Raw genomic sequence first — 20,940 nt, 5'->3', positions numbered from 1 at the left:
CTCCCAAAACCCATAGGATAACATGGGGAGTGTCTGTACTTGCTAAAATCTGCAGATTTATCTAGAAAGACTAGATAAATCCGCAGGTTTTCCATGGCAAAATCCACGGGTACATTGTCCCGTGGGCACATAGCATGATACTTGCCAATGAGGAGTAAGATTGCTGCTGCAGAAGCCCTCACTTTTGTGTCGTCCTGCTTGTGGAAGTGGTTCTGGCTGCAGCTCTGGTGTCTGGCTGAAGCCATGAGTTTGATGTTATATGTCTGTCTTCCTTTTTTTTATGTTGTATTAGTGCAGCATTGGGACTAGTGTCTCTAGCTTGTCACCTCACTACTGAGGGTGACTGCAGGGCTAGCAAGGGACTAGGTATCCTGCTAGGTGATGGGGTGAAATAACCCGTATAAGTATGCTAAGGAGCTAAAGAAACAACTTCAAGTGAGTTAAGGAGGTGTTCCCTCACTCTTCCTAGCATCAGGGTTCACCATTGTTAAAGTGTTACTGGTATACTCTGTTGGTGGTGGCGCTTAGTGGGGTTCCTTGGTGTTGGGTGGAACCCCGATAGTCAAAGAGTGACAACTATAGTGCAAAAGTTATCTTTTTGTTCTCTTTTGTGCTATCGGAAAGCATTATGTTAATGCCAAGGTTTTGCGATTCTTCTTTTGCTAATGCAATCTTCAATGATCTGTAAAATATTGGTGGCCATATTAGGCGACCCATGCAAAGTGAATTGTAAAATGTTCAAATTTGCAGGGTTAAGCAAATTGCTGAATTTTCAAAACAATTTTAATTCACATCAAATCTAATTTATCGGAGAAATGTAGAGCATAGAGTTTAAAGCACTATTAATAGCCCCAATGCAGAACTTAACTAGCCATATCCTCACTCTAGACAGGCAGTTTAGGGGTTTATTAGACATACTGATGCATAGTGCCTTGGGTCACGCCTGGTTGGAACAAAGTATGTCTATAAAATTGGATGATTAATTTGTCTGGTCTACAGAATTGGGGGTTACACTGTACTCCACAACATCACATAAGAGTCCTGTGAGATTTTTCTTTTCTTATTATTGCATGATTATTGCTTGCCTCTGAGATTGAAGATAAATTGGACCTCACTGGGAAGCTATTTTTTTATTACATTTATTTATGTTTTGGCTACAGGGTATTATTTCACCAGCAGTGGACATAGGAAAAGAATATCAGTAGAGCACCAGGGGGCATGATAACAAGTATTTAACAGTAATATCTAGATACAGGAGCATTATTTTGTAAGTTATTCTAGTGGAAAAAATGATGATATACACGCTGTCTAACAGAGAAATTTAATGTGTATTCTAGTTCTTTAGTGGGAGAGAATATCGTGATAAGAAGATATTAGTAAAGTGTTTGTTTTCAACATTTGTACATTCACAATAAAATGACTAGAATTTTGGAAAACTCTACTTCTATTTCTTTAATTATCTAAAAAAAAATCCAATTACTGTTACAAATTAATTCCAAATGTGAACAATTCCTGCTACTTCAAATCATTAAACAAAAAGGTAAAAAATATGAAATGATCAAATGGCAGTATTATTGTTATTCTTGTAACGCCTGCCTGGATCTACAGACTTAGACAGGCTGTAATGGACAGGCTAGAGGGAAGCCACTCACCAAGCAGGATCCCTAGAACCCTCTAACCCTTTAACCCCCTATACAGGGATTTGGAATTACACAGGGCCCAAGGTGATCACTACCTGTGGAAGGCTGCAGTCCGATGAGAGTAGTCGTCAGGCAGTGTCAAACCGGGAAATGCAAAACAGGGACAGAATCAGCAGGCAAGAACGTAATTAGACAACAAAGCAGGGTCAAATCCGGATCGGGCAGCGAGGAACAAAAACAGCAGGCAGGATGGTAGTCAGGAACAAGCAGAAGTCAGAATCACTAAACAGAACAGGGCGGGACAGGAACCAGGAATACAGAACTAAGCAGTGGTCAGCAGACAGGAGAGGAATTAAGAAGGGTGTGGTGTCTTCCCATTGGCTGTAGCTGAATGATGGTAACTTCAGCTTGGAGACACATGCCACCTACAGTCAGCCAGTGGTACTGCAGATCCCATGGAAACCCAGCCCAGTGGAAGAGCGGAGCCTGTGCCCACCGGCGCTGCTGGCATAGACTCCTCTCCCATCACCAGCACTATCCATGGCAGGAACACGGCGTCACCTGGCGATCGGAGTAGACGTCGCTGGAGCAGACTCCGGTGGTGACGTAACAATCTGGTGTCAAAGTCCTGCTCTTTATTGCAGATTATTGTCTGGTGCCTTGCATTTGAGTAAATATATAAGCCGAATGCTAGTTGTTATTTTAATGATCATGTGCCAATGATAGAGTTCTGACCTGATGGTAAGTTTTAACAATGTAATCACAATCTTGATTACACTGATGCAAAATATTATCAGCTATCAAGAACTCAAGAGCCATAGGAAGAGATCGCAAGAGTTTAAAGGGAACCTGTCAGCTGATTTGTTTTGCCAAAACATGGGTAGCATGTATCAGGGTGTGGCTGTATAATTACAGGTAGGTATATTGTTCGCTGAAATCTTCCATGGAGTTTCAGAATAATACAGTTAGGTACAGAAATATTTGGACAGTGACACAATTTTCGCGAGTTGGGCTCTGCATGCCACCACATTGGATTTGAAATTAAACCTCTACAACAGAATTCAAGTGCAGATTGTAACGTTTAATTTGAAGGTTTGAACAAAAATATCTGATAGAAATTGTAGGAATTGTACACATTTCTTTACAAACACTCCACATTTTAGGAGGTCAAAAGTAATTGGACAAATAAACCAAACCCAAAAAAAAAATTTTTATTTTCAATATTTTGTTGCGAATCCTTTGGAGGCAATCACTGCCTTAAGTCTGGAACCCATGGACATCACCAAACGCTGGGTTTCCTCCTTCTTAATGCTTTGCCAGGCCTTTACAGCCGCAGCCTTCAGGTCTTGCTTGTTTGTGGGTCTTTCCGTCTTAACTCTGGACTTGAGCAAGTGAAATGCATGCTCAATTGGGTTAAGATCTGGTGATTGACTTGGCCATTGCAGAATGTTCCACTTTTTTGCACTCATGAACTCCTGGGTAGCTTTGGCTGTATGCTTCGGGTCATTGTCCATCTGTACTATGAAGCGCCGTCCGATCAACTTTACGGCATTTGGCTGAATCTGGGCTGAAAGTATATCCCGGTACATTTCAGAATTCATCCGGCTACTCTTGTCTGCTGTTATGTCATCAATAAACACAAGTGTCCCAGTGCCATTGAAAGCCATGCATGTCCATGCCATCACGTTGCCTCCACCATGTTTTACAGAGGATGTGGTGTGCCTTGGATCATGTGCCGTTCCCTTTCTTCTCCAAACTTTTTTCTTCCCATCATTCTAGTACAGGTTGATCTTTGTCTCATCTATCCATAGAATACTTTTCCAGAACTGAGTTGGCTTCATGAGGTGTTTTTCAGCACATTTAACTCTGGCCTGTCTATTTTTGGAATTGATGAATGGTTTGCATCTAGATGTGAACCCTTTGTATTTACTTTCATGGAGTCTTCTCTTTACTGTTGACTTAGAGACAGATACATCTACTTCACTGAGAGTGTTCTGGACTTCAGTTGATGTTGTGAACGGGTTCTTCTTCACCAAAGAAAGTATGCGGCGATCATCCACCACTGTTGTCATCCATGGACGCCCAGGCCTTTTTGAGTTCCCAAGCTCACCAGTCAATTCCTTTTTTCTCAGAATGTACCAGACTGTTGATTTTGCTACTCCAAGCATGTCTGCTATCTCTCTGATGGATTTTTTCTTTTTTTTCAGCCTCAAGATGTTCTGCTTCACCTCAATTGAGAGTTCCTTAGACCGCATGTTGTCTGGTCACAGCAACAGCTTCCAAATGCAAAACCACACACCTGTAATCAACCCCAGACCTTTTAACTACTTCATTGATTACAGGTTAATGAGGGAGACGCCTTCAGAGTTAATTGCAGCCCTTAGAGTCCCTTGTCCAATTACTTTTGGTCCCTTGAAAAAGAGGAGGCTATGCATTACAGAGCTATGATTCCTAAACCCTTTCTCCGATTTGGATGTGAAAACTCTCATATTGCAAGCTGGGAGTGTGCACTTTCAGCCCATATTATATATATAATTGTATTTCTGAACATGTTTTTGTAAACAGCTAAAATAACAAAACTTGTGTCACTGTCCAAATATTTCTGGACCTAACTGTATACACTGCTCAAAAACTAAAGGGAGCACTTAAACAACACAAAGTAGCTCCAAGTTACTCACACTTCTGTGGAATCAACTTGTCCAGTTATGAATTAACACTGATGGGGAATCAATTTCTCCTGATGTTGTGCAAATGGAAGAAACAACAGGTAGAAATAATAGGCAATTAGCAAAAAACACCTGTTAGGCCTGTTTCACGTCAGTGAAAAACACAGATGTTTTTCACTGACGTATTAAAGACGCCTATGTCCCTCCATGTGCCATGATTCACGGCACAGGTATGTTCTCTATGTGCAATCCGTGATACGTGATCCGTACTCCATGATTGCACATGGACTTATACTCCCCTATCCAGTTCCTGCTGTCTGTGGTGCTGAATCTCCGGCTCTGCAGCATCAGGCTGCCACTGTGTCTCACCTCTGCAGCTACTTCCGGGTGGCTGCAGACATGAATTTGCATGCCGTATTGAGCCGGCCAGGAAGAAGCTCAGAGCAGCTGCCTAACACAGCGTCCCTGGAGAAGGTGAGTTGAAAAAGCGTTTTGTATTTTCAATGTACATTTTTTTCTGGTACGTATGTCACGGATCACACCAGAGTATGGTCTGTGGGACATCAGTGATATCAGAAAAAAAGGGGCATGTCTCCGTGCGGCAATCACGGACATGCATGTATGCCGCACGGAGACACGGTCAATGAAAATTCACTAATGTGTGCGCAGACCCATTGATTATAATGAGTTTGCATACGTCTGTGATTCTGGTATGTATAAAATGTAGCACATACCAGAATTACTGACGTGTGAAACAGGCCTAAAGAAGTAGTTCTGCAGGTGGTGACCACAAACCAGTTCTCTGTTCTCATCCTTTTTGCTCATTGTTTTGGTCGCTTTTGCATTTTGTCATTGCTCTAGTAGAGGAAGCATGAGGCAGTGTCTACAGCCCACAGATATTGCTCAGGTAGTACAGCTCATCCAGGATGGCACATCAATGCGAGATGTGGCAAGAAGGTTAGCTGTGTCTGTCAGCACAGTATCCACAGCATGGAGCAGATACCAGGATGCAGGGCAGAACACCAGGAGATGTGGAAGGAGCCATATGAGGGCAACAATCAAGCAGCAGGACCGCTACCTCCTCTTTTGTGCAAGGACAAACAGTAGGAGCAGTGACAGAGCCCTTCAAAATGACCTCCAGTAGACCACTATTATCCATGTGTCTGCACAAACAGTCAGAAACAGACTCCATGCCACCTAACCTCTTCTCTGACTCCTGATTTTGTCTTGTATCTGCCCTCTCTGATCATGTGAGTTGTGCTTGAGAACTAAACTCATAAGAATAGGTGAGGAAGCTACGCACACAATAACCCTGATGAAGGAGACAGGTATCTCTGAAACGCGAAGGCAGAGTAATATGTCCAAGCTGAAAATACTGCAAATAATTGTTTTTCAGTGATGTCACTATTGGCACTCAGAAGCTATTTTTGGGAGTTTCACTTATGGATATGGGCATTAAGTGGTAGCTGCCAGCCTGTGCACTACTTGACAGTTTCTTCCTATGAAAACTGAATTTGAGGACATTGATGCTGCAACAGATATGTGATGACAATATGTTTTAGTTAGGTTAGATAGCTTATTTTAGTGTATAAACTTATTGAAGAACATACGTTTCAAAATATTACGTTGGATGTAGATTACATGCTATTATGATATTATGTGGCTATTTTAATACAGTGTGTTCAACCTATTTCACTACGCAAAAGTAGTGGTTATTAAATTTTAAGATCTGGCCAGACACCATAGCTGAAGACAAGGCTCGTCTGATCTTTAAAGTAGATTTTCTCTAAAACAATGATGCGTTTCAGTGAAGAATATTGCTAGGTTCAATCATCCAGCTAGGCTTTGATTCATGCTGCCATGATTTTGACAACATAAATCAGTTAAGTTCCCTTTAATGCAGCTACAGAATCAATTGTTTAGAAACATTAGAAAAAAATAAAGCCATTCTGCAGGAACAATTTTAATTCTCTATGTGTTTGTTGGGTTAAGCTTGTGTCTGTTAGCAAAGTAACACCAAATTCCATTTTAAAGGTACAGTTAATTGAAGGTTTTCTATTAAGATAAATGGGACAGTTGTTGACTAGTGATGAGCAAATGTATTTGGCACTTTTGGTACACAAACAAATTAATTAATAAATTAAGGAATTTGCGATATTCGTTACTCGTCGAGTATTTTGAGCCTTGCATCTTGAGTTTCATGTCTCCTCCTCGCATGTCTAGCACCTGATTTTCAGCTACTAAACATACAGGAATTGCTTGCCAATCACAGTAATGCCATAGCTATCCTTGCTTCTGGCACTACGGTGATTGGAAGGCACAGTGGGGGAAAAAAAGTGACGTGTTTTCATTAAAGCAGGAGAATTCTACTTACTGATTTTCTCCGTGGCTGTCACACTATTTCTAGATCCGATCATTGAAGTTCATGAATATGCACTCCTTCCCCCTCTCACCCTCTGTAACAGTGTATGTGATTGGTTGCAGTCCTGCTTCCCCTGCCTACCATACTCTTTGCCGGCATCTGTGATTGGTTGACCTCACACAAGCTGACTGGGTCCCCAAAAAAGAGTGTAAAAATAAATAAATAATTGGGACAAAAAATGGTGTAGATTCCTCTGTATACCCAGTGCAGATAAAACAGACTGCTACAGGCTGCAGCCCCCAGATGTGTGCGTTATATTTTCTGTGTATCCAAATACGAGGGACCCTATGCATTTTGTAAGTCAAAAGAAATAAAACACAGAGAAAAATCCTTTATTTAAAAAAAAACCCTCTTTCTCCAATTTATTAATTCCCAAACATCCCTGCATGTCTGAGGTAATCCACACAAGGTCCCACGACTATCCCGACTCTGCTACATCTGAGGTAGCAGTGTATGGTGATATTAGAAAACGTGACTGATCACTGCGGCCTCCGGGACACACGGATGGAGCTGCAGCTATCAGCGGTGATGTCAGTGAGTTCACCTGAGGTCACAGCTGGAGGTTCCCAAGGTGAACTGACCTGAAGTGAACTCATTGAACTCTGGTGTATTTACTAAAGGCAATGCCAGATTACCATCTTAGGCTATGCCTGCACATTGAGTATTTTGTTGCAGACATTTATGCACAAAATCTGTATCTCCTGACAGAAAAATGCACAGAAACCGCATAAAAATGCATGTGGTTTTGGTGCAGTTTTTTTTTGCCAGGAGATGCAGATTTGGTGCAGAAATGCTTGCACCCAAATACTCAAAGTGCACACATTGGCTAATCCAGTATTCTGGCATTAAGTTCAATTAGTTCTCCTGAGGTAACAGTTGGGGTTCCCATGGTACCCCAGCTGTGATCTCTGGTGAATTAACCTCTGATGAACTCACTGAACTCAGTGAACTCACCTCAAGAGAAGTCATTGAAGTCAATGCCAGATAACGAGATTAGCGAATGCCCACATATCGAGTGTATGGGTGCAGACATTTCTACACCAAATCTGCATCTCATGGCAAAAAAAAGCACTGATACCATATGTGTTTTGATGCGATTTTGGTACAACTTTTTGCCAGTAGTTGGAGATATGGTGCAGAAATGTCTGCAACCAAATACTCAATGTGCGCACATTACCTAATCTGTTAATCGAGCATTGAGTTCAATTACTTCACGTAAGGTGAGGTCAATGAATTCAATGAGTTCTCCTCAGCTCAGTTCACTTGAGGTCAGAGCTGGCGTACCATGGGAACCCCAGCTGTGACTTCATGGGAAGTGATTGAAAGCAACGCAGAATTACTGGTTATGTGCATTGCGCACATTCATTATTAGGTTTCAGACATTTCTGCACCAAATCTACACTCTTGTCAAAAACATACCACATGTGTTTTGATAATAACTGGTTGGAGAACTACAAGTCCTAACCACAGCAAGCGAGGGCTGCTGAGTAGAGATGAGCGATGTTCGATTCGAACCGTTCGCAACTTCAAATTCAAGTGATTTTGGGCGGTGTTCGAGTTGTTCAACGAACTCGAACGATTTGCTTCAAGTTCGGCAGTTCGAGTTACCGTTCGATAACAGTTCGATCACCAAAAGCGTGGCTTTTTACAGTAAGGCTATGTGCGCATGTTGCTTATCTGCATACGTCCTGTGTCCCCAGCACAATCCCTCTCTCTTTCCTACTCACCGATCACGGGCAAGGCGCTGCACGGCTGTCACAAAGCTCCGGTGGCTTTTCCTCTTTTGAAAATGGCTGCCACTCATTATTCAATCTGGTATTCCCTGCTTTTCCCACCCACCGGCGCCCACAATTGGTTGCAGTCAGACACGCCCCCATGATGAGTGACAGCTGTCTCACTGCAACCAATCACAGCTGCCGGCGAGCGGGTCTATATCATGCAGTAAAATAAATAAATAAATGGTAATAATAAAAAAAAAACAAAACTGCGGTTCCCCGCAATTTTGATACCAGCCAGGATAAAGCCACACTGTTGGAGGCTGGTATTGTCAGGATGGGGAGCACCACGTTATGGGGAGCCCACCACCCTAACAATATCAGCCAGCAGCCACCCGGAATTGCCGCATCCATTAGATGCGACAGTCCCGGGACTCTGCCCGGCTAATCCCGAATTTCCCTGGTGCGGTGGCAAGCGGGGTAATAAGGGGTTAATCATGGCAGGTGTCTCCCCGAGATACCTTCCATGATTAACCTGTAAGTGAAAGTAAATAAACACACACAACGAAAAATCCTTTATTTGGAAAAAAAGACAAAAAACAGCCTCTTTCACCATTTTATTAAAATCACCAAATACCCCTCCAGGTCCGACGTAATCCACAGAGGTCCCACGACGCTATCAGCTCTGCTACATGAAGCAGAAGAACACGAGCGCTCTGTGTCAGATCAACTCAGCAACTGAAGTGAGCTGCGCTGTCAGCGGGGACGTAACTGAGGTAATGCCTGCGTGTGCGTTGATGATTGGTGTGATAGTGCCGGTGTTTGTGCGGTGATGATGCGTGTGGTAGTGCCTGCATGTGTGCGGTGATGAGTGCGGTAGTGCCGGTGTTTGCCCTCCCATTCATCCCTCCCTCTAAATCCTCCCTCCATCTCTCCATCCATTCATCCCTCCCTTCATCCCTCCCTCCATCCATCCCCCTATCCCTCCATCCATCCCTCTTATCCATCAATCTATCCCTCCATCCATCCATCCCTCCATCCCTTCCTCCATCCCTCCTTCCATCTCTCCATCCATTCATTCATCCCTCCCTTCATCCCTCCCTCCAACTCTCCATCTAGCCCTCTATCTCTCCATCCATCCATCCATCCATCCATCCCTCCATCCATCCCGCCATCCCTCCCTCCATCCATTCATCCTTCCCTCCATCCCTCCCTCCATCTCTCCATCCATTCATCCCTCCCTTCATCCCTCCCTCCATCCCTCTATCCCTCCATCCATCCCTCCATCCATTCTTCCATCCATTCATCCATTCATCCATCTCTCCATCCTTCCATCCCTCCCTCCATCCATCACTCCATCTCTCCCTCCATCCATTCATCCCTCCCTCCATCCCTCCCTCCATCCCTTCATCCATCCCTCTATCTCTCCATCCATCCCACTATCCACCCATCCATCCATCCCTCCCTCCCCCATCCATCCATCCATCCCCCCTCCATCCATTCATCCCTCCCTCCATCCGTCCCTCCATCTCTCCATCCATTCATCCCTCCCTTCATCCCTCCCTCCATCCCTCCCCCATCCACCCATCCCTCTATCCCTCCATCCATCCCTCCACCCCTCCATCCATCCATCCATCCCTCTATCCATCCCTCCATCCATTCATCCCTCCCTTCATCCCTCCCTCCATCCCTCCATCCCTCCATCCATCCCTCCATCCATTCATCCATTCATCCATCTCTCCATCCTTCCATCCCTCCCTCCATCCATCACTCCATCTCTCCCTCCATCCATTCATCCCTCCCTCCATCCCTCCATCTCTCCATCCATTCATCCCTCCCTTCATCCCTCCCTCCATCCCTCCATCTCTCCATCCCACTATCCATCCATCCATCCATCCCTCCCTCCCTCCATCCATCCATCCATCCCACCCTCCATCCATGCATCCCTCCCTCCATCCGTCCCTCCAGCTCTCCATCCATTCATACCTCCCTTCATCCCTCCCTCCATCCCTCCCTCCATCCCTCCATCCCTCCCTCCATCCCTCCATCCCTCCATCCATCCCTCTATCCATCCATCCCTCCATCCACCCATCCCTCCATCCACCCATCCCTCTATCCCTCCATCCATCCCTCCATCCATCCATCCATTTATTCATCCCTCCCTCCATCTCTCCATCCATTCATCCCTCCCTCCATCCATCCCTCTATCCCTCCATCCATCCCTCTATCCATCGATCCCTCCATCCACCCATCCCTCCATCCACCTATCCCTCCCTCCATCCATCCCTTTCATTCATTCCTCCATCCCTCCCTCCATCCATTCATCCCTCCCTTCATCTGTCCCTCCATCCCTCCATCCATCCCTCTATCCCACCATTCATACCTCCATCCATCCCTCCATGCATCCATCCCTCCATCCATCCCTTCATCCCTCCCTCCATCCATTCATCCTTCCCTCCTTCCCTCCATCCCTCCCTTCATCTCTCCATCCATTCATCCCTCCCTTCATCCCTCCCTCTATCCCTCCATACATCCCTCCATCCATCTATCCATCCATCCATCCATCCATCCCTCCATCCATTCATCGATCCCTCCATCCATCCCTCCATCCCTCCATCCATCCATCCCTCCCTCCATCCCTCCCTCCATCTCTCCATCCATTCATCCCTCCCTTCATCCCTCCCTCCATCCATCCCTCTATCCCTCCATCCATCCCTCTATCTATCCATACATCCCTCCATCCATCCTTCCCTCCATCCATCCCTCCATCCATTCATCCCTCCCTCCATCCATCTCTCCATCCATTCATCCCTCCCTTCATCCCTCCCCCCATCCCTCCATCTATCCCTCTATCCCTCCATCCCTCCATTCCTCCATCCATCCCTACATCGCTCAATCCAACCCTCTCTCCATCCATCCATCCATCCATCCATCCCTCCATCCATCCTTGTAGCTGAATAATCTACTTCTGGATTCTCTACTGCAATACAGAGGTCAAGATTACCAAATCTTCCTATTCATTAGAGCCAGTGGCTCAATAGGTAGAGCTGCTGCCTAAGAAGAAGTAGTTTATGAGTTTGAGTCCCGGCTTTCCCGTAAAGACTTAAATGTATTTCTTTTTAAATTATAATTATTATTTATTTACTATTTAATTTAATTATGCACTGAGGGGAGGAGCCGGACATCAGCTGTGAGCCGCGGGACACACCTCTGAAATCGGAGCAGTTCACGGAATGAGGCTGCACTGCTCTCTCGTCTTTCTCTTCTCTTTCTCTTCTCTCTCTGTTCTCTCTCTTTCTTCTCTCTCTCTACTCTCTCTCTCTCTCTCTCTTTTTCTCTCTCTCTCTCTTTTTCTCGCTTTCTCTCTCTCTCTCTCTCTCTTTTTCTCTCTCTTTTTTTCTCTCTTTTTTTTCTCTCTTTCTCTCTCTCTCTCTCTCTCTCTCTTTTTCTCTCTCTCTTTTTCTCTCATTTTCTCTTTCTCTCCCTCTCTCTCTTTTTTTTCTCTCTCTTTTTCTCTCTCTTTTTTTCTCTCTCTCTCTTTTTCTCTCTTTTTTTCTCTCTCTCTCTTTTTTTCTCTCTTTCTCCCTCTCTCTCTTTTTCTCTCTTTCTCTCTCTCTCTCTCTTTTTCTCTCTTTTTTCCCCCCCTCTCTCTCTCTCTCTCTCTCCTCTTTGTAGCTGAATAATCCCCTTCTGGATTCTCTACTGCAATACAGAGGTCAAGATCACCAAATCTTCCTATGCTTTTCATTGGAGGCAGTGGCTCAATGGGTAGAGCTGCTGCCTAAGGAGAATTAGTTTATGAGTTCGAGTCCCGTTAAAGAATTTAATTTATTAATTTTAAATTCTAATTATTATTTATTTATAATTATAATTTAATTATGCACTGAGGGGAGGAGCTGGACATCAGCTGTGAGCCGTGGGACACACCTCTAAAATCGGAGCAGTTCACGGAATGAGGCTGCATTGCTCTCTCCTCTATCTTTTCTCTCTCTTCTCTTTCCTCTGTCTCTTCTCTCTCTCTCTTCACTCTCTCAGCTCTCTCTTCTCTCCTCTTCTCTGTCTTCCCGCTCCTCTCTCTCTCTCTTCTCTCTCTCTCCTCTCTCTTCTCTCTCTCTCTCTTCTCTCCTCTCCTCTTCTTTCCTCTCCTCTCTCTCTCTCTCCCCCTCTCTCTCTTCTCTTTTCTCTCTTTTCTCTCTCTTTTCGCTATTTTCTCTCTTTTCTCTCTTTTCTCTCTATTTTCTCTCTTTTCTCTCTCTTTTCTCTCTCTTTTCTCTCTCTTTTCTCTATCTTTTCTCTCTTTTCTCTCTTTTCTCTCTTTTCTCTCTCTTTTCTCTCTCCCAGACCTGGCGATGATCAGCTGATGCGGTCCCCTAATGGATTCAGCTGACACTATAAGTCGAGCGGTGAGGCCCGCTTTTTACCGCCCAGCCGGCTAAACTATCAGCTGATGCTGTCGGACAGGAGTCTACACAGAAGTGTGTAGGTTTTTGTTTTTTCTGCACTGATGCATCAGCTGATTGTATAAAAGCAGTTTATAAAATCAGCTGCTGTGTCATGTGATTCAGGTCCTTGAACCTGACATATCATCTGATCGCTTTGCTTTCCAGCAAACCGATCAGATGATATTGGATCCTGATTGGACGGCGCGGCACCATTAACCCAGGATTACTGTGGAGGGGGGTTCTTTATTTTAATAAAGATGGAGTCAATAATTGTGTTGTGTTTTATTTCTAATAAAAATATTTTTCTGTGTGTTGTGTTTTTTTTTAATCTGTACTAGAAATTCATGGTGGCCATGTCTAATATTGGCGTGACACCATGAATTTCGGGCTTAGAGCTAGTTGATAATATACAGCTAGCCCCAACCCCATTATTACCCAGCGAGCCACCCATCACCAGGGCAGCTAGAAGAGTTGGATACAGCACCAGAAAATGGCACTTCTATGAAAGCGTCATTTTCTGGGGCAGCTGCGGACTGCAATTCGCAGCAGGGGTTCCCAGAAAGCTTGGGCACCCTGCGCTGCGGATTTCAATCCCCAGCTGCCTAGTTGTACCTGGCTGGACACAAAAATTGGGCGAAGCCCACGTCATTTTTTTTTTAAATTATTTCATGAAATTCGTGAAATAATTAAAAAAAAAAAAGGGCTTCCCTATATTTTTGGTTCCCATCCGGGTACAAATAGGCAGCTGGGGGTTGGGGGCAGCCAGTAGCTGTCTGCTGTAACTGGCTAGCATACAAAAACATGGTGAAGCCCACATAATTTTTTGGGGGGGCAAAAAACTCCTGCATACAGTCCTGGATGGAGTATGCTGAGCCTTGTAGTTCTGCAGCTGCTATCTGCTGTCTGTCTGTATGGAGGAGAGCAGACAGCAGCTGCAGAACTACAAGGTTCAGCATCCTCCATCCAGGACTGTATGCTGGAAGGAGAGGCAGGGGGAACAGAACTTCATGGCTCAGCATACTACATCCACTAGTGTATGCAGGAGAGCAGACATCAGCTGCAGAATTACAAGACTCAGCATGCTACATCCAGGACTGTATGCTGGAGGGAGAGAAAGTGGGAGCAGAAATACAAGGCTCAGCATGCTCCATTCACTAGTGTATGCAGGAGAGCAGACAGAAGCTGCAGAACTACAAGGCTCAGCCTACTCCATCCAGGACTGTATGCAGGAGTTTTTTTTTAGAGCCATGACTGGGTAACAAATGTAGAGGGTTACACTATATTCAGAAAGGACAGGAAAGACAAAAAAGTGAAGGGATGTGTATATTTATCAACTCTAACTTAAAACTTGTACTCAATGGCGACATTGGGGGAGCTGTAACAATGTAGAGTCAGTATTGGTAAATGTACATGGGGAAGGTAATAATGGAAAGCTACTAAACAGAGTTTGCTATAAGCCTCCTAACATAGCTAAACAGGTAGAGGATAATTGGGTCCCTATTTTTGGGGAATTTCAACTATCTAGACATTTAGTGTGATACAGAATATTTGGGTTTTGCTAAAAGCTGCAAGTTCTTACCTACAATGCAAGTCAATTACCTCCATCAGTTGGTAGATGAACCAACCAGTGGAGATAATTAGCTGGATTTGGTCCTATCATATAGAGTGAATGGAATTTCAAATACACAGGAGCACTTGGACAGCAGTGACCATAATATGGTAAGTTTCAGTGTAATGTTCAATAGAACATTTCAAAGGGGAAATGTTAAAACTGGAATTTTTAGGAAAGCTGATTTCAACAAATTTAGGAAAAATCTTAATCATGTAGATTTGGACATTGTTATGGTAATTGTGAATGCCGAACATAAATTGGGCAGGTTTAAGGATATACTACTAGAGTCCTATTAACAAAAATACTGATACTTTCTGGTAACAAAATGTCCAGTAATAAAAAGAAACCACTAAGGATAAGTAAGACAGTACAAAGTTTAATAAAACAAAAACAAAGGGCATTCAAAATCTTGAAGGCTGAGAATACAGAAATAGCATTTCAGGAGTATAAAGATCTCAATAAGAAATGTAAAAAAGAAATGAAGCCAGCAAAATTAGCTACTGAAACACAAATCACCAAAGATATTAAAAAAACTTTTTTATTTTATAAATACATCAATGCCAAAAGGTTTAAAAGGATTGTATCAGCCCCTTAAAAAATTATAAAAGGATAAATATAGAGGACAAAGAAAAGGCTGAGATATTAAACGGACACTTTTCATTGGTGTTCACCAAGGAACTGAGTGTTCCAGGGATAATTCAACAAGGGAAAAATCAAAGTCCACCCAATATAATTAATTTAACACAAGAAGAAGTACACCTGCATCTAAGTAAATTAAATATTGACAAATCCCCGGGGCCAGATGGCATTCATCCACAGATTTTAAGGGCATTAAACTCAGTAATTGACAGGCAGCTATATCTTATCTTCTTAGATTGTCTTGTAACAGGGCTGGTACCTTAGGATTAGAGGCTGGCTGATTTGGTACCAATATTTAAGAAAAACAAGACAAAACAATCACTGCTCTCGGGGAGACCAGCCAGAGAAAACACTGCCGGCAGCCAGCGAGAGCGCTCAAGACAGTGAAACCCTAGGTACATTGCCCCCTGGGAAATATGCAAATCAAAAAGGTCCGTGGAGCCTCTGTTAGGAGTTTCAACACAGAAACCAGCCAGATATCCCTCCGGGAAGGGCCCAGCCAAGGGGTGACTCTTTTTAGGACACCACCATAACCACCATATTAAGTGGCCTTTTTAGTCAATATCCAACTTTTTGACAAGTTTAAAGATATGACAAGAGAAATACCAAGGCCAGGTATCCATCCACAGACAGCTGTTTTGGGGTATTGCCCCTCATCAGTGTGGAGTAGGATTCTGGCTGGGTGGGAGCAATGCCTAGTAGACCAACAAGACAAAACAATCACTGATCTCGGGGAGACCAGCCAGAGAAAACACTGCCAGCAGCCAGCGAGGGCGCTCAAGACAGTGAAACCCTAGGTACATTGCCCCCTGGGAAATATGCAAATCAAAAAGGTCCGTAGAGCCTCTGTTAGGAGTCTCAACACAGAAACCAGCCAGATATCTATATACTCCTAACAGAGGCTCCACGGACCTTTTTAATATTTAAGAAAAGTAAGAGGGTGGATCCAGACACCTACCATCATGTAAGTCTGACATCTGTGATGTGCAATGTTTTTTAAGGTATTTTAAGGGATGACATGCACCAATGTATTGCAGAGAATAATATAATAACTGACAACCAGCATGGATTCAACGATAAGTCGTGTCTAACCAGCATATTGATTTTTTATGAGGAGGTAAGTGCAAATTGGTAATATATTGGTAATGATATTGGTAATGCAGCTGATGTGATTTACTTAGACTTTGGAAAAGCATTTGATGCTGTACCACATATGTTTTATAATGAAGCTCCAGAAGCAAACACTGGGTGAAACTATAAGCAGATTGGTAAGAAAGTATCTAAAACATAGGAAACAAAGAGTAGTCATAAATGGTATTTTCTCTAATTAGGCTATAGTCAGCAGTGGAGTATTGCAGGGATATGTGCTAAGACCAATTATTTTCAATATCTTTATTAATGACCTTGTAGATGGGATTGAGAGTAAAGTGTCAGTTTTTGCTGATGACACCAAACTATGTAGGGTATTAAAAACTAACCTTGATAGTACAATATTACAAAACAAGATGTTGGAATAGGCAGACACTTGGCAAATAAGTCTTAATGTTGTTAGATGTAGAGTAATGCACATATTACAGAGTAATCTTATTGCTGCAAATACATTAAATGGAAGTACAATCGGGATTACATAACAGGAGAAAGACTTTGGTATTCTGGTTACAAACAAGCTGAGCAGCAGCACTCAATGTCAAGTAGCAGTTGCAAAGGCAAACAAGACTTTAGGGTGTATAAACAGAAATATTACATCCCTTGATCTGAAAATATTGTTACCCCTCTATAAATCATTTGTAAGGCCACATCTGGAATATGGGATCCAGTTTTATGCTCGATATTTTAAAAAAAGATATTCAGAAGTCAGTTCAAAGGCGGGCGACTAGATTATTGCAAAGATTAGAAAGCTTCCCATATGATGAGAGATTGAAAAAATTAGATCTGTTTAGCTTAGAAAAAAGATGACTCAGAGAAGTCAGATTGTGGAATCCCCTAACACAAGAGGTAGTAATGGCAGATACTATAACAGCTTTTAGAAAAGGCCTGGATGATTTCCTCAGTGCATACAACATTGTCAGTTATAAATGATTTAGTAACAAAATGTATAATTGGTGGAGGAAGTTGAACTAGATGGACCAAAGTTTTTTTCAACTTATGTAACTATGTAACTATATAACTGAGTTCAATGAGTTGAACTCACTGATATTACCACTCACTCAGCTGCGGCTCCGTCAGGGTGTCCCTGATGCTGCAGTGATCGGTCTCATTTTCCAATGTCCCATGCACTGCAACCTCAGATATAGTATTGCTGGGATCGTCATGGGACCTTGTGTGGATTATGTCTGATCTGCAGGGATGTTTTGGGGGTTAATTAATTAGAGAAAGAGAGTATTATTTTAATAAACTTTTTTTTCTCTGTGTTTTATGTTTATTTCTTTTGACTTACAGGTTTAGTAATAGGGCGTCTCATAGACACCTCCCCATTACTAAACTCGGTCTTGATGACAGCTGTGATTGTTTGACAATTCACAGCTGTCATTAATCCCTTATATTACCCTGTTTGATGAGCCAGGTAAAGCGCCGGAATTTGTGCACCTAATTGATGTGCCACTTTAGAGGCAGCTGGGGGCTGCTATTTTTAGTCTGGGGAGGGCCCAATAACTATGGGCATCCCCAGCCTGAGAATACCAGCCCCCAGCTGTCCGTTTTTTCTTGGCTGGGTATCAAAATTGGGGAAACCAGGCAAATCTCATAATATTTTTTTAATAATAAAAAAATGCATGGCATCCCTCTTATTTTGACACATAACTGAGATAACAGACACAGCTGAGGGCTGCAGCCTCCAGCTATCTGAATTATCTGGGCTGGGTTTCAAAATATGGGGGACTCTATGCCATTTTCTCCAATTATTTATTTTTACACACTACTTTGGGAACCCAGACTACTAGTGTGAGGGCAACCAATCACAGACACTGGCACAGGGGGTGAGTGGGGGAAGCAGGACTTCAACCAATCAAACACATTGTTACAGAGGGTGGGCAGAGAAGCAGTGCATATTCATGGATTTAATGACTGGACCCGGAAGCAGTGTCACAGCTCTGGGGAAACTTAGTAAGTATAATTCTCTTGCTTTAATCTCTATCATACAGCATTATTCCCAGAAACCAAATGTGAGTCAAAAATGCATCCAGTCTTCTTCCCTATGCTGTTCCCATTTCGTTTCAGGACTTTTCCATCCATTGCAGCATTTTTACAGTCCTCCCAGACCTAATTCCATGGCCCTCCAGAAAATTATTTGAGTTTCCCGTTGACTAGGTTTGTTATTCAGGATGGATAAACGAATCATAGAAATTATTTGGCACTAAGAATCCTAACCTGAATCTTTGACTATTCTCCCATCTCTACTGCTAAAATTTCTGCAAAAAATCTGCCACATGTGAATACACCCAAATGCTTGGATCGCACATTGACACTATCACTGTATTTTCATCAGCATTTTGAATCAGTAGTTGTAAGCCATGCCCAGGAATCAATCAAAAACATATCGCAAAGGAAAATCCTTCTATTACAGTTTATCTTGCTTACGTCCAATTCCTGGTTTTGGCTCACAAACACAGATACAGAATACAGAACAAAACTGTCATTGGAAAGTGGCTCTGCTGATTTTGATGCAGCTTTTTAGCTAAAGCCAGAAACAAATTAAAAGGGAAGGGAAATTATAAAGAAAATTGTTACTTTTCCATTTTTCGCTTGATCCACTTTTCAAAAAGCGACTTAAAAACCGTATGCACTGTGTGATTCCAGTCTAATAGCTTTGTTCACTTTCATACTAACAAAATAGGAGAGATTTCCACTAAATTTGTTACATAGTGTGAATATGGACAAAGAGTTACCTTTGATATCACGCTTTCATAGGAAATCAATTTAAGTAATAAAATTTGGAACTTTAATTTATGTGATGCAAATAAATTAGCAGAAAATCCTGGCTAAATTATCATTGTGAAATAGCTTTGCCTCTGGAAGAAATGTACAGTATATCTCATCTATAAAGTGTCAGGCAAACAGCAAACATTTCTATGATTAACAAAGTAACTACTGTACCTAGCCCAGTAGAGAGAATGGACTGTGGGAGGCAGATGCCGTATTGCCTGAGTCTTTAGAGCTACAGTAGTGTGTTATAATAATCTCTGTAATAATGTACAAAGGTATAAAGCTTAAATTTAACATTTTAATGTGAATTTTGTTTCCCTTTAAGAAGGGATTTTTAAAGAATAATTTGCAAGCTTATGGAAACTCACAACATGTATATAAGCTACATACTTTTCGGGGAGAAATGTTTGTGTATATCCAATTTGTCTTACAGGGAATCTGTAAGCAGGTTTTTGCTATGTAATCTAAAGACTGCAGGAGATAAGGGATGAAATACAGATTTCAATAAATTGTCATTGATTAAGTAAGCCAAGTACTGTTTTTTTTTTACTTATATTAAATGTTTTATCACAAGGACTTGATCAATGCCCAGACTAGCTGCCTTGTGACAAGTTATTCGACCATGCCGCCTCCTCTTATAAGCAGCAATATGCAATATAGACAGAGAGAGCTGTGGTGTGGGAGGGATAAGCTTTCTGAGCTCTGCTTAATTCTACATATAAAAACTTTGATTATGTCACAACTGCTGCTTCCAGTAAACTAAGTGATATATCATTGGATTCAGGGTCTCTTTTTCTACATTATGTTGCTCTCAGATGATGTAGCAAAACCCTGGTGAAAGATTCCCTTAATACAACACAGAGACATGCTTGTTCTTGTTGTCCTCCTACTCATTTAGATAACTAGCACTCATTTTTCTGAAAAATACCTTTAATAATAAGCTTGTGAATGCACTCTTAAAGAGAATGTGTAATAAGTTCAGAACCTATTATTTATTCAGGGTTTTTTCCCAATTTTTCATATCACTATCAATATAGAAAATAAAATAAGAAATTGTAATTTTCACAGGAATTGAGAAAAAAATAACTTGATGAAACTACAATCGAAAGATATTTTTATGAACACAAACAAAAGGATCTGTGATCAAAGCTATTTCGTTGTGGCATAAAACACCTTGAAAAATCTCAACATTTTTGTGCAGTTCCTAGTTGATCAAGAATTTTCAAAGTTTGGATTTTACATGCAGTATTCGGCCAGCTCAACCAAAATGGGGAGAGCTAGGGTCCGACAGGGGTGTGATGGGGTGTGACAACGCCGGCTCATCTAATACATTGTGAGCTGTGGCATGCATGGTGCCACAAATCTTACTCCAGGCTCACGGAGGTACATAACACTTTAAAGTCGTGCCTGATTACTTACTGAATCATTAAATGGAATGCATCTCTTAACTAATCAAGCGCCTGTGACTCCATCACACCTCTCAACAAGATGTGCATAATGATTTGGGGTCAAAGTTTTAGACCATTTGAGATGGATAATCTTAGAAATAGTGTGAATTTACTTAAAGCCCCCATTTATATTGAATTAACATCTGCTAAGCCCACAGATATCAATATTGGACAACTTATACTTCTGTTCTTGGCTAAAAAAAGCTCTCAACAGAGGAATCGTTCAGCAGCTCTCTCATAGAGAATAAAGGAACAGCTGAGTGCTCCTATGCACGGAGAATCGTTAGCAATAGCTACCAGCCAAACGATAGGCAGAACTGTCTTTCTTCTGACAGCTACGAATTGTTTTTGCGACTCCTTAGAAGAATTGCAAATTCAGTTTCTGCTGTGTGAAGTTTATTAATTACACATGCTGGGTTCAGTTAGCATTAATCA

General features: G+C 42.3%; 1 protein-coding gene across 1 annotated transcript in view; it reads right to left on the bottom strand.

Annotated features, from left to right (window-relative positions):
- NMBR (neuromedin B receptor) overlaps positions 1-20,940 on the bottom strand; it is a 614,661-nt gene that overhangs the window by 217,746 nt on the left and 375,975 nt on the right. The window lies entirely within an intron of this gene.

This window comes from Anomaloglossus baeobatrachus, chromosome 3 (assembly GCF_048569485.1).
Source record: "Anomaloglossus baeobatrachus isolate aAnoBae1 chromosome 3, aAnoBae1.hap1, whole genome shotgun sequence".
Classification (NCBI taxonomy): Eukaryota; Metazoa; Chordata; class Amphibia; order Anura; family Aromobatidae; genus Anomaloglossus; species Anomaloglossus baeobatrachus.
Note: the sequence above shows the minus strand (reverse complement) of the source record. Positions and strands in the feature narration are given on the sequence as shown.